Below are 14,066 nucleotides of genomic sequence, written 5' to 3'. Positions count from 1 at the left end.
TTATGGGTATCCTTCAATACTTCCGGTTCCGTTCACACGTTACTGTAAATGTTTGAATTTATGAGTTACATTGTTACCCACATCTAAAAATGCTGCCAATTTTAAAGTAAATTGATCAGGTCCCTCTCGAAATTTTTTCAGTATTATCGCATTATTGTGGGTATTTTAAAGTATTATTGTAGTTGTGTGGGTATCTTACAGTATTATCGCATTATTGTGGGTATTTTACAGTATTATTGTAGTTGTGTGGGTATCTTACAGTATTATCGCATTATTGTGGGGATTTTACAGTATTATTGTAGTTGTGTGGGTATCTTACAGTATTATCGCATTATTGTGGGGATTTTACAGTATTATTGTAGTTGTGTGGGTATCTTACAGTATTATCGCATGCTGTGGATATCGTACTGTGATGGTGGTGTTTTTGTGTATTTCACAGTTACATTGCTTTATATCTTTTTTATTATATATTTTATATAATTATCATGGTGAGGTGAAGATTAGAGAATTATTGTAACATCGGGGGTATTATTGTACTGCTGTGGGTATTTTATAGTATTGTTGTAATGTTATGGGTATTTTACAGTGTTATTGTATTGTGGATATTTAACAGAAATATTGTAGCATTGTGGTTATTATATTATATGTCCCCTACCGGTTTGTAAAACTGACTGGTACTATAGCTTTTATTCTCCATTTGCCCCTCTGTCTGACTGTCAGTTTGGCTTTCCAAACTGTTTTCTGTTATGCTTTTGTGATTCATTTGAAGCCTTCAGTGTAGTTTCAAAGTGGAAAACTACAGATCAAATTCGAATTTCGTAGCGTTTGACTGACAAGTTTTTAAGAAATTGATTTTTTTTTTTAAATTTTACGTTGTTTTTTTATTCATCAGAATTGTCGTCCGACGGAAATACAGTAAAAAGTATGACGTCTGAATAGAGGCAGTATAGGAACCTCGATCGCTGATTTTAAAAAAAAATTCATTAATTTGACATTTCAAGCTCGTGAATCACAAAAGGAACACATCTGTTAATTAATTACGCTAATTTTTTGTGTAGTCAGTGACGGAAGTCTGATGCGTCGGCAGTTTTCAATTTACCGCAGTCGCGAGTATTCAAAATCGGTCCTCAAACAGTTGATAGTAAATAGTATTTTGAAGTATTTTATAATTCCATCCCTAATAAAAACTACATGTGTCAACTGTATGAACAACAAAACTTTAAATTAATTCAACACTAGTAAACATGGTGACTTGGTACCAATGTATCGTGTCACAGTTCAAGGTCAAACAACATCAAAATGTACTTTTCCTTGAATATTAATTACTGTCGTCAATTAATGAGGGCGTCGGTAGCGGACATGTATTGTGTATGTAATACTTTCAGAACATTGACTCTGGCTACGGATTACTTCGTTTACCTGATCAAGATATAAGGCTCACGGTGGGTGTGACCGGTCGACAGGGGATACTTTCTCCTCCTAGGCACCTGGTCCCACCCACCTCTGGTATATCCAGGAGTCCGTGTTTGACCAACTTTCTATTTTGTATTGCTTATAGGAGTTATGAGATTGATCACTGTTCCTTATATTCACCTTTCATTGTAGTGTTGTGGGTATTGTAGTGTGGTGAGCATTGTACAGTATTACCCAAGTGTTTTAGGCAAGTTACAGTATCATCGTTGTATTTGGGGCAATTTACAGAGTATTATCGGGGTATTGCTGGATATTTACAGATAAAAATTTAGGCACATCCTCACAAAACCCTGTTCTGAATTTCTTTTGTGATGATGTCACTGTTTTATCACAACAAAACTCTTTTGAATGTAAACAACAATAATTTTGCAACCTACAAAAATCTACTGATTTTCTTTATTTTATATTCAATAGGATGTGCCCAACATACTATCAGGTACCCTGAATAAAAAGATACATCTCATGTCTCAACGTTTTACGACAACCTCGTATGCTACAAATTCACAATAAATTTTGATAGGCTGTTGCCAGACAACAACACCTATTTTCTACCGTTTCACGACGAACAATGAATAGCGATTTAAGACATTTAAAGTATCAAAATCGCAAAATATCAAAGTTAATTAAAAACCGTTGATTACAGATACAATGTACAATAAACAAAACACGGTTTACTGTGGCACATTTTATTAGCCGATTCCATTGATGATAAAATATCCCGTAATCAGAATGAATGAATCGTCGCTTTACTACGTATCAAAAATTGTACTCGCAAGATGACTATTCACAATACCCACGGTATAAATGGCCATTATCTGGACTGCTTTCAGCGCATGATACGCTCTAATAGGGCCTAATTACACAATACTGATGGTTCGGTACATTTAACCCCCCTTTATACTCTGAGGAGAACGTAAACCGAGACCTAACATATCCCCATATTAAGACTACGAAAGAATTTCTTGTGAAATAATCCGAGATTACGTTTAATTTTTTTTTAAATCCCCAATCCTTTTGTGACAAAACTGTTATAATATGATAATACTTGTAAAACATTTTGCTCCATTTCTTATAAATTATGCATTTTATCGTCTGCAGTTGTATTTGAAAATGATCCACTACATCGGAGAACATGGTTTTTTTTTTCTCTACCATTGATCTATCGTTGAGCGATTTTTCGAGCGATGGATGTGTACAATGTTATCACAACTGATGGCATGTTTGCGCTCTATGATATTAATATTCACTTTTCGTGTTTACGGAAAGGAAATCGAAACAAAAGTGTGCAATTTTTGGTCAAAGACTGTTATAAGAATCTGGGGAAGTCGTACATTTATGGTGGTTGGTTGTATGCAAGGTGAAGATAACGAACAGTGATCAATCTCATAACTCCTACAAGCAATACAAAATAGATAGTTGGGCAAACACGGACCCCTGGACACACCAGAGGTGGGATCAGGTGCCTAGGGAGGAGTAAGCATCCCCTGTTGATTGTTCAACGTCCCGCTCGTGAATCTTTCACTTATATAGATATGACACCATTGCCGGTGTAGGGCTGCAAAATTCAGGCCTATGTTTGGCGTTTATGGAGGGATCTTTATCGTATCACACCTGCTGAGGCCTCGGTTTTGCGGACTCATCCGAAGGACCGCCCCATTTAGCCACCTCTTACGACAAGCAAGGAGTACTGAGCATAAAAACCGAGGCCCCGTGTCACAGCAAGTGTGGCAATATGTAGCAATATTCCATTATCACATGCATATAGTGTGTAAATGTATCTCAACTGATTCGATTCGCAAGAGCTTGTTCTGCGCATGATCAGTTTTAAAATCGAAGCAGGTAACTGACAAACAGTCTCGTTTGAAATCAGCATTTCGCAAATTCTATGGTCGTTATAACGATATAGTTTGCCAATACAACCTACCATTGGGTCAAATGATGTCAGACATGTTTCATACCAATTGTTAGGCCGTTCTTGGCACACTGATTTTGACTACGGATAACTTCGTTTACCTGATCAAGATATAGGGCTCAGGGCGGGTGTGAATGGTCAACAGGGGATAAATACTCATTCTAGGTACCTGATCCACCTCTGGTTTATCCAGAAATACATGTTTGCCGAACTCTCTATTTTGTATTGCTTATAGGAGTTATGAGATTGATCACTGTTCGTTATCTTCACCTTTCACAATAAAGATCACTTCCTACTCAAAGGCAATGGTGACGTCTCCATATGAGTGAAAGATTCTCGAGTGGGTACGTTAAACAATAGTCAATCAATCTCAAGAACCACCACCGTGGCCAAACGTCATTTTGATGCAACCATTCCTACACAGGATACAATCGCGCTTTTAACACAGAGTACAACCAACCCCTACGGCAATTTACTATGAAAAGTGTATATTTTCTTGAGGAGGGGTTAGTAAGTGGCCCATTATTTTTTTATACAGATAATTTTAAAAAATTATATAGCCTAGCAGGTGACGCAATGAATTCTTGTTTGAATGATATATAGCATTCGGTCAGATCCCATACCACTTGTTCAAACACTTCAACACCTCTGTGGCCGAGTGGCTAGAACATAGCGCTCAAAATCACACGTCCTCTCACTTCTGTCTGCGCGGGTTCGAATCCCGCTCGCGCCGGTAAGTGAGAAAGTTTCCCAGTTTACTTTTGGAAGGTCGGTGGTCTCTTCCCAGGCACATTGTATCTGGGTTCTCTCTTCCACCAATAAAAACTGGGCGCCACCAGATAACTGAAATTTTTTTGAGTGTGGTGGAAAACATCAATCAATCAACACAATTAGAAATGATCGTGTAAATTGGTCTCTGTTTCATTTTCATCAGGGTTTTTTTTTTTTAGAAAACAGAAAAACTCACCTAAATTCAGTTACATCGGTAAAATGCCAACATCGTTACAAATGTATACCATACACATCAGGAAGAAAACCATAAACATCAGGAAGAAAACTGTGCAGTTTAGACGATTATTAATGATAATTTAAAAAATAGAACGCTGGATACAACCATTCTATGAAAGTATAACGTAAGCTACTTCTCTATAACAGCAAGGTCATAATCAATCAGAGTAATATGCAAGAACATGGGGATCAAAATTGTACATGGGGATATATTGGGGAAATCTTTTAAAATATTACAGCAAGACCATGAGTACTCATATTAATGTACAAGCATCCCCAGTATTGCAGAGTGAAATTTCAAATCATGACGCCCGGGGGTAGGATGTGGCCACTGTAGGGAATCATTGTTTTGCATGGGGATATAAAAGATAGCTCTTTAAAAATCTTCTTCTCAAGAACAGCGTCATGGATACTCAAATTAGATTATACAAGCTCCGCAGGTAGTGCATATTCATTGTTTAAACTGTAGTCACCAGGGGTAGAGTAGTGCATGGTTAATCATGTTAATATGCAAGCATTCCCAAGTAGGTAGCGGTATAATGGGGCCATGTCAATTGCACAATTGGGAATCGAAGTTTTATATGGGGATGTATAGAGAAACATCTTTAACAAGATGTGTTTGTGAAACACAAATGCCCCCGATAATGACCAATTCCAAAGATGGCCAAGGTCACAAGGACAAATATCTTGGTACCGGTAGAAAGATCCTGTCACAAAAAATGCTCATGTACAATATGAAAGCTCTAATATTTACCATTTAGAAGTTATGACTAATGTCATTTTTTTAAAAAGTAGGTCAAATGTCAAGGTCAAAAGGTTTAGTACCAACGGAAAGGTCTTTTCACAAGGAATACGCATGTGAAACATCAAAGCTCTATCACTTACTGTTCAAAAGTTATTAGCAAGGTTAAAGTTTCAGACAGAATGACAGACAGGACAAAAACAATACTCCCCCCCCCCCCCGATCTTCGATCTCGGGGGCATAAAAATCTTCTCAAGAACAGAAGGGCCATGGTTAGTCATAGTGAAAATCAAGCATCTTAGGTAGTGCAAATTTAAAGTCATTGTCCCAGATGTAAGGTCGGGCCGTAATAAGATATCAAAGTCTGATATGAATAGGAAATTAAAGCATATTCTATTCAGGATTAGCAGGATCACACTAGATCATATCAAAATGCAAATGTCCCGAAGTTGTATTGATTCAATTTTTATGCCTTCGTGACTAAAGGCAGGGGGCACATATAGTTTTTGTCCTGTCTCTCTGAAAGTTGAAACTTGCTCTTAACTTTCCAATGGTGAGTGATAGGACTCTCATGTTTAAAGACACACACAATCACAATAGCTGAACAACAACCAGGCCAAAGTGACTCATGTGAGCGATGTGACCCATGGGATTTCTTGAATAATGCATGTGCCGACACTGACACCTAGTGAAAGTGTTTGTTCTAGCTGACCAGGTTTATTGCTATAAATCTTAGTCAAATATATTATTATATCGAATGTTAAAAGCCTGTACACACACCTAATGCAGATCTACAAAATCAACAGGTTTAAATCAATTTTCACACTTGGAAATATTTATATTATGCACAGTATGCTGTTATGATGTACGCCTCACTAATGTGCACTATATGACAGGGTCATGGCCCGCTGTCGAATTATTTGGAAATTTGGTGACAAATGTAAGTTTAGTTTTCCATTTCAAAGCCACATGTATGACATGCAACAAATATGGCAACAAGCTGAAGGTGGTAACGTATTGCTGATCACAAGTAACCCTTTTCAAAGTCTTCATATTAACACTGAGATACTTGTATGTCCTTTAATAACCGGTCTTGTCCAAAAACTTGTTTTTAATTTGCATTTTCCCCCATGAAATATATATGTATATATGATCATATAACTTAGTGTGATACCACTGGAACGTTATATTCCCCACCCACTCAAACACATTCACACACAAACAGTTCTACATCCATAAAACTTCAGTACAGGTAACTTACAGGTTTTAGATATATTAAATAAAGCTCTTGGTAGTAAGTTTTCATATTTAAAGTCAATACAAAATGTAATACGCAGTGTACAAAATATAAATACATGTATATATTTCTACAAAATAGTTGAATTTTACATTATTGTGGTTCAAAAATGTTTTTGCAGTTTGTCCGTTGATTTTCATATAATAAAGTTATACATATGTAATATGATAAAATATCAAAAAGCTACTCAGTCTCAGTCTTCTAGACACTCATCTTATAACAGAATCCGAATCATTTGTTGAGGCGCAGTGGGGTTACAGATGTGTGTTCAATTCCTTCAAGTCTACCCCAAGAGGTGTATGTTTACTCTTCAATAATAATTTTGAATTTAAAAGTTCTCAGAAAAAAAAATAGTGGTGGAAATTTATTAGCCTTGAACCTTACAGTTGAAGGAAATAAAATAACTATTGTCAATGTTTATGGACCAAATGCTGATACGCCATGTTTCTTTGAAAAAGTCCTAGTCATCTTTCTAGAATTTGATATAATGATTATTACATGTATTATCGGCCGTCCGGAGGCGAGCGATTCATATATGTTATGGTTTTAGAAAACGACCGTGATTAACTGCGGACCTACGTTATATCATAACCCATCAAGGTGATTTGATCATTGTATTAAATCAAAATATGGTAGTTACATATATTCAATCACGATTTAGGGGGGGGGGGGGGTCTTCAAATCTAATTTTGATAACTCATGCTATTTAAGGAGACAATTCAACTTCACAGTTCTTTCAAATAATCAGTTTTGTAGTTTATGTTTTCTCTTTGTTATATGATTTTCATCATTTAAATGAATAATAATATTCACCCGTTACCCTTTTTTAAACAACAGTCATATAGGTATGGTATTGATTTATACATGTGGGGACATTCTCATTGACTACATTCATATTTATAACCAAAAAATGAATTGGTATTATGATTTTTAATATGATTAGACAATCTCTTTAGTCAACAGCTATTTATTACAATGGGATTATATATAACGGAATGAAATACATATCTGAAATAAGAACAATGCTTTTAACCTACCAGAATGAACTATATAGCGAAGGAATTTGACGCTTGTGACAATTCGTTTTCTTGTATACTCTGAGGAGACTTAAATCATGCACTAAACCCTTTACGTGATACTTATAATTATCCAAATATCAATAATCCTAAAGCAAGGGGATAATCATTAGAAGTCATGGGAGATATGCATAGAATTATAATTCAACCCGTGTTTTAGAGGACGTGGTCTCTGGAAGTTCAACAGTAGTTTATTATATGATACAGTATATATCAAAAATGTTAAGCAAGCAATACAAGATGTTCATGACCAGTATTTTAAGAATATAGCGAATCCTGGGGACGACTTAGTTATCGAAGGTATTTCTTACAGTTCTTTTAATGGAAATAAGAGGAGTAACAATCTTATACTCTTCTCACCAAAAAAATAAATAAAAGCAGAAAGAAAAGTTGGAAAAGTCACTGTATGACGAAATAGATCGTCTAGAGTCAGAAGATGGACATCTAAATGAAAAAAAAAATCTTCTCTAAAAAAAAACTAAGAAAAGTCAGAATGCAATGTCACCTTATAAGATCACGTGCAAGATGGGTTGAAAAGGGAGAAAAACCTGCAAAATATTTTGAGGGTCAGTACTGAAGAAAGCAAAATTATTGATGACCAATATGAAATTCTGAAGCAGGTTAAATCATTTTAATAGCCTTTATAGGCAAACAGGGTTTTACAACTAATTGATATTGATCTCGATACAATTATAGACACACCTGATCAAACAATAAGATAAACATTGCATCTGACTCTCTGGAAGGTAGTTATCTAGAAAGTGAAATTTTGTAAGTCTTAAAAAATATGAAAAATAATAAGTCCCCTGGTAGTGATGGGTTTACCGAATAGTTTTTAAAATATTCTTTTGAATGATTTAAAATATTACATATTAAGAGCAATTAATTGTATTTTCACAAAAAAGAGCTACCTACTTCGAAAAGACTTTGCATCATTTCATATTTACTTGTTAAGGTGTCTCTTACGAAAAGCAAGGATTATTGAGAATAGGTCCTCAGTACCCTTTTGCTTGTCGTAAGAGGCGACTCCTTCGGATGAGACCGCAAAAACCGAGGCCCTGTGTCACAGCAGGTGTGGCATGATAAAGATTCATCCCTGCTCAAAGACCGCAAGCGCCGAGCAGCTCTTCACCGGCAATGCATGGTAACGTCCCTCTGTGAGTGGAAGATTCTCGAGTGGAACGTTAAACAATATACAATCAATCAATTTATGTATCTCTTCCAATTACGTGTGTGGAGGTTAGAATTATGAAGATTGAACACTTGGAGTTGCATGAGTGAAGTTCAAATATTACATGTACTTGACATATTGCAAAGGAAATTAATTAGGGCACCGTCATATGGCGGGTGCCCTATATTAATCACTGTCTGTTCGGCAACGCTCTCCACGACACGCGATCTTGAATTATACAGTGGAAGATCCCTTTTCATTTTCAGATTCATCGACATTGTCTTTATACAAAGTAACGGGACTTGAAATTCTCTGTGGCATGCAGTAACTTCACACTACTAGAGAAGATTTTATAGAATTCAGATACCTATAGTAGCCACTCTGGCCGCCCGTCATCATGTTCTACGGCACACGATAACTTAAGTTTCGTTGGGAATATTTTCATAAATTTCATACATAATACTTGTATGAGGGAGTGGAAGACCCCTTTTATCTGACTTCTTAATTACTTAGTGAAATATTGATATCCGGACGCCAATGACAATGTTACGTACCGAGTTCAAGGTCGTCGCAACTCGGAATGCTTTGTTTGTATGTTGTTTACAATGTACGTCAATTTCGATAATGCTCCACTCATTTCGAGATATCACCAGCTTTGAGGACAGATATGAGATTCTAAGTAATATTTCCAGAATAACGGTGAGTCGGTTGTTTGCTTTACGTCCCGTCGAGAATTTTTCCATTGAGACTACCGATAGCAGTAATCCAGTGTTTAGAGCATTCGCCACATGGCCGAGAGGTTGTGGGTTCGAGCTCTGTCCGTACCTTGGTCACGCTAAACCGAAAATATATGAATAGGTTGTGACTGCTCCTTTGCCAGACTACATGTATATGATAGTCACAGGTCTATCGGACCATAAAAACTGACGCCTTGCTGGCACTGTAGATGATCCTCACTGCTACGGTCCTGAGCGTCCAGCATAGGTCTAAGCCTGCTGTACTTCAGCTACCCACATTACTGGTCTCCACGTGAGTGAAAACTTCTTGAAAGGACTTTAAACAAGCAAAATACTTTTAGGGTTTTAGAATATATCGTAAGAAGGTCGACAGCCCTCAAAATGCCCACTTTCCTCTCAATTGTGATTAAAAATATGTGACATGTATACATTTTTATTTTCGCTAGTTATACCCCCCGCAACAAGTTGGGGGGGGGGGGTATACTGGAATCGGGTTGTTCGTCTGTCTGTCCGTCCGTCCGTCTGTAGACACAATGGTTTCCGGGCTCTAAAGCATTATCCTTTCCACCTACCGTCACCATATCATATATATGAACTACCCATGGGATGAAGATGTTCCCTATCGATTTTGGGGTCAAAAGGTCAAAGGTCAAGCGCACTGGACATCGAAGTAGCAATATGGTTTCCGGGCTCTAAAGCGTTATCCTTTCTACCTACAGTCACCATATCTTACATATGGACTACCCATGGGATGAAGATGTTCCCTATTGATTTTGGGGTCAAAAGGTCAAAGGTCAAGCGCACTGGACATCGAAGTAGCAATATGGTTTCCGGGCTCTATTCTTTAATGGCTTTTTTCATCGCATGGAGATGCTGTGTTCCTAGATACCTTTTGGATCATAATACTGAAGTTTTACCTATTACCAACACCCTTTGGGAGATTGGGGTAAGCGGGGGGTATTCTTAGTGAGCATTGCTCACAGTACCTCTTGTTTTATTCAGCTGTTTTCGTAGAAGTAAATGTTCAATGTTGACATTTACATAAAAAGGTCAAATATACCACCATAGGTCTCAGCCAAACTAGGACTGTTTCTTCATTTTATGTTGCCATGATTTTTTTTGAAAGTTTCCGTGATTTTGCTTGAGTAAGGCGAAGAGATGAACAGTCCTAATTTTCTCGGAATTTCGTTACATAAAACGATAAACTGCATTACAAAGGGAGTCACTTTACCATTAAATTTAGAGTTTATTAACATCACGTGGTCAGCCAGAGGATAATTTTTCAGAGGGGGGGGGTACTCCATATTCCTGAATGCTTCAAACGTCTTCTTTAGTTGATATTTCCAGATTTCATTACTCAGCCCTGTATTGTTGAGAAAGGTTTTTATAGTAGGTCACATCATCGTCCCATTTAAATTGTTCAGACCCATTAGTAATCGGCGTTGCGAATTACTATTTTACGTTTTTTGATCGCTCACAATACTTGTAATCTCCGTTTACAACGATTTTACCCAAATCTTTTCAATACCTGCATATCTTTGCAACCCGGCCTTTAAATCGTTTACATCAATGGCCATAGAAAAGCAAACTTATTTTAGCAAAGGGGCATTTAAATGTTCCAAACGTTTGGTCTTCAAGAAAAACAATGCATTTATCAATGTGAAAGACTGAGGAGCCGTGTGCAGATTGTTTAATTAATGCCGTGTTTTAAGAATTGGAGCTTATTGGAACGCTACCTTTCGGGATTAATTTTTGCGACAAGTCGTGTGATACATGTACTAACACCATGCAGTGTACAGCTTTGTATATAAGTATGAGAATTTGCATAATTGCCTTCGGAGGAAATTACCTCCATGCTTCCATCGTTTTTAGATACCGATGATATAAACAAAGTAGATAATTTATTTGAAGATATTTTTTCATAGAAAGTTAGGATTGTATTTTTTATAAAATTGAAAGGTCACAATGCCTTCATCGAGAAATGTTGATTTATTACAGAGTATAGGTGGATATCAGTTATAATATCCTAGAGCCCTCTTAGCCTTCACGCTCACTACTCATTAGTTAGATATATTATTTGAATAACCTGGATGATGTATCCTTAAAAGTAATGTATGGAAAAGTCACACATTACATTGTAGTTTCATCTTAAGGATTTTTTTAAAATTAAAAACGAATACCTCATATTGAGTCTTAAAAAGCGTGAATTTTCTTATAAATCAGGTTTTACTTTTTAGAGAATAAAAACGACTTACAAATTCCGTAAGTTCGTAAGATACGACACTTCTATGCTAATTACTCAACTTACGGAATATTTATAAGTTAGGATCCTGGAAATCTGCTTATTTGAGGTTAGAAACGCAGCGCATACTATGAAGTTACTTTTGTTTCTTAACGATGTGGTCAAGACGTATAATTATTTATCGACCGTGCTACTCTTTGGGCAAGCACAACTGCATACATATACACGGATCCATACATGTATATATACACGGATCCAGAATTTTCACCCACAGGGGCTAAGCCCATTTTGGGCCCGAACTATGTGATACCATAAATATAGAAAGGGGTCTTTAACTCTGACCCAGATATAAAAAAAACTAACCACTCGCTTCAAATGCATAAAAAAAATCTTAAACTAGACACTCTATGCGTAATTTGTCGTTTTCCTTGCATAGATTACTGTTTCGACTACTTGCATGCCAAACGTCAAGCCACGGGTTCTTAAAATAACCAAGATATACAGTACGTCATCGTTCTCTCGATTTCACTTCTTTATTTTTACTTGGACATTTACCGGTCCAGGCTCCGGGATCATGAAACTGTCTTAAATTTTAAGATTGTCTTAAATCAATAAAGTTGCACTTAAATCTTAAGACTGGTCTTAAAGTGGATCACAAAAAAAAAAATCACTTAGACTTCAGATTGGTATTTTGTCTTAACTTTTAAGACTGCCTTAGAGCTGTCTTAACTTTCTAAGACTGTCGCTAAGTTCGTTCAAAATGGCCGCGCTGGTTGCATTTTTGAGGCGAGTAAGAGAAAATGAGCGTGATATCCCGACCTAGAAGCGGACAAATCATTGGTTTAAAAAACAAGTAGACCGTCGGTAGATCGAAATCACAGGATCTTGACGTTGAAAATCATAATGAAAAAAATTTTTACTGGTCCAGGTTTCTCGCCTATGACAGAAGCGTAATTCAGACTAGTGGGGAAGATTTCGGACCTGTCAATTAAAATTTCACATCAATTATATCACCTTGACAATATCCATATGACCTTAATTTAGGGTCATGTCACACCCTCAGGTCTTGGGTAAAGTAGAAATATTTGATATTTTTCTGTTTAAATATAGCAAGGCTACGACCGCAGAGAGAGAGAGAGAGAGAGAGAGAGAGAGAGAGAGAGAGAGAGAGAGAGAGTTATTCATATAAACAATAGATTTGATTTTGTTGATGCATTGGAGTATGACTGATGAAAGGTGATGATAACGAACAGTGATCAATCTCGTAACTTCCAAACGGAATACAAAACAAAGAGCTGGACAAACACGGACCCCTGGACATACCAGAGGCGGGATCAGGTGCCTAGGATGAGTAATCATACCCTCTCAACCGGCAACACCCGCCATGATCCCCGAATCTTGATAAGGTAAACGGAGTTATCCATAGTCAAAATCAGTGTGTCAAGAACAGCCTAGTAATCGGCATGAAACACACCAGACAGCATTTGACTCAGTGATAGGTTGTATTTGGCAAAGTAGCTCATTATGATGACAATAGAATTTGCGAAATGATGACTTTAAATGCGACTGTTGAAATCCCTGTAACATCAACTTGTTTGTCAGTAGGATTTAAAAACTGATCCTACGCAAAACAAGCTCTTGTGTATCGAATCAGTTGAGAGATATAAACACCATATTGCCGGGTCGGATCACACATCACTGCTTTACACATTTTATGAGTATCTGTTGAATGTAGCTATATTAATATAATTTAATTCTTGTTGAATCCTTGTCTTTCACAAAGCAATTTCCCGTATTTTCTCAATATCGGAGATGAGCGACTTCAAAGTTGATCTCTAAAGGGCAGCGAAATACACATTGCATGCATAGTCTACACATATTTTCTGTCATGACAAACTTCACCTTCGATACAATAATTTAATAAATAGGCTAGGCTCTGTTGAACTAAGACAAATTGACAACGAGTTAAGATGGCGACCTTCATAGCTACATGAAGACGCTTCGTCGTTGTTGCTAAGTGAATCATTGCGCGGCTCAGTTGACTTGTATTTTTCCGAGTTTATGTACATTTTGATAAACGAAGGTTAGTATCTTTGTCTACTGCATTAAATTATAAGGAATGACTTTAATTAAAGTCATTCCTTAAGTATACCAACAACTTTCGTTTTTGGGGTGAATGTTATCAAGCAATCAAAACCTTATGAATACTTAAATTAGATATGTACACCAATAATATATTAGGAATGTGCTTTTATTGAAATGTATTGTACGTATAAGGTATTCAACATTCAGCATGAAATGAATGACTTAGGTTATCTATGTCCATTACAAAAGACATTTGTTCCGATCAAAACCACAATCTCGCCAGCTCATACGCTCCAGGATTTACAGCATAAGCTGTATTCATC

Source organism: Ostrea edulis, chromosome 6 (genome assembly GCF_947568905.1).
Source record: "Ostrea edulis chromosome 6, xbOstEdul1.1, whole genome shotgun sequence".
In the NCBI taxonomy this organism is placed as follows: domain Eukaryota; kingdom Metazoa; phylum Mollusca; class Bivalvia; order Ostreida; family Ostreidae; genus Ostrea; species Ostrea edulis.
This window is presented reverse-complemented; position numbering follows the sequence as displayed.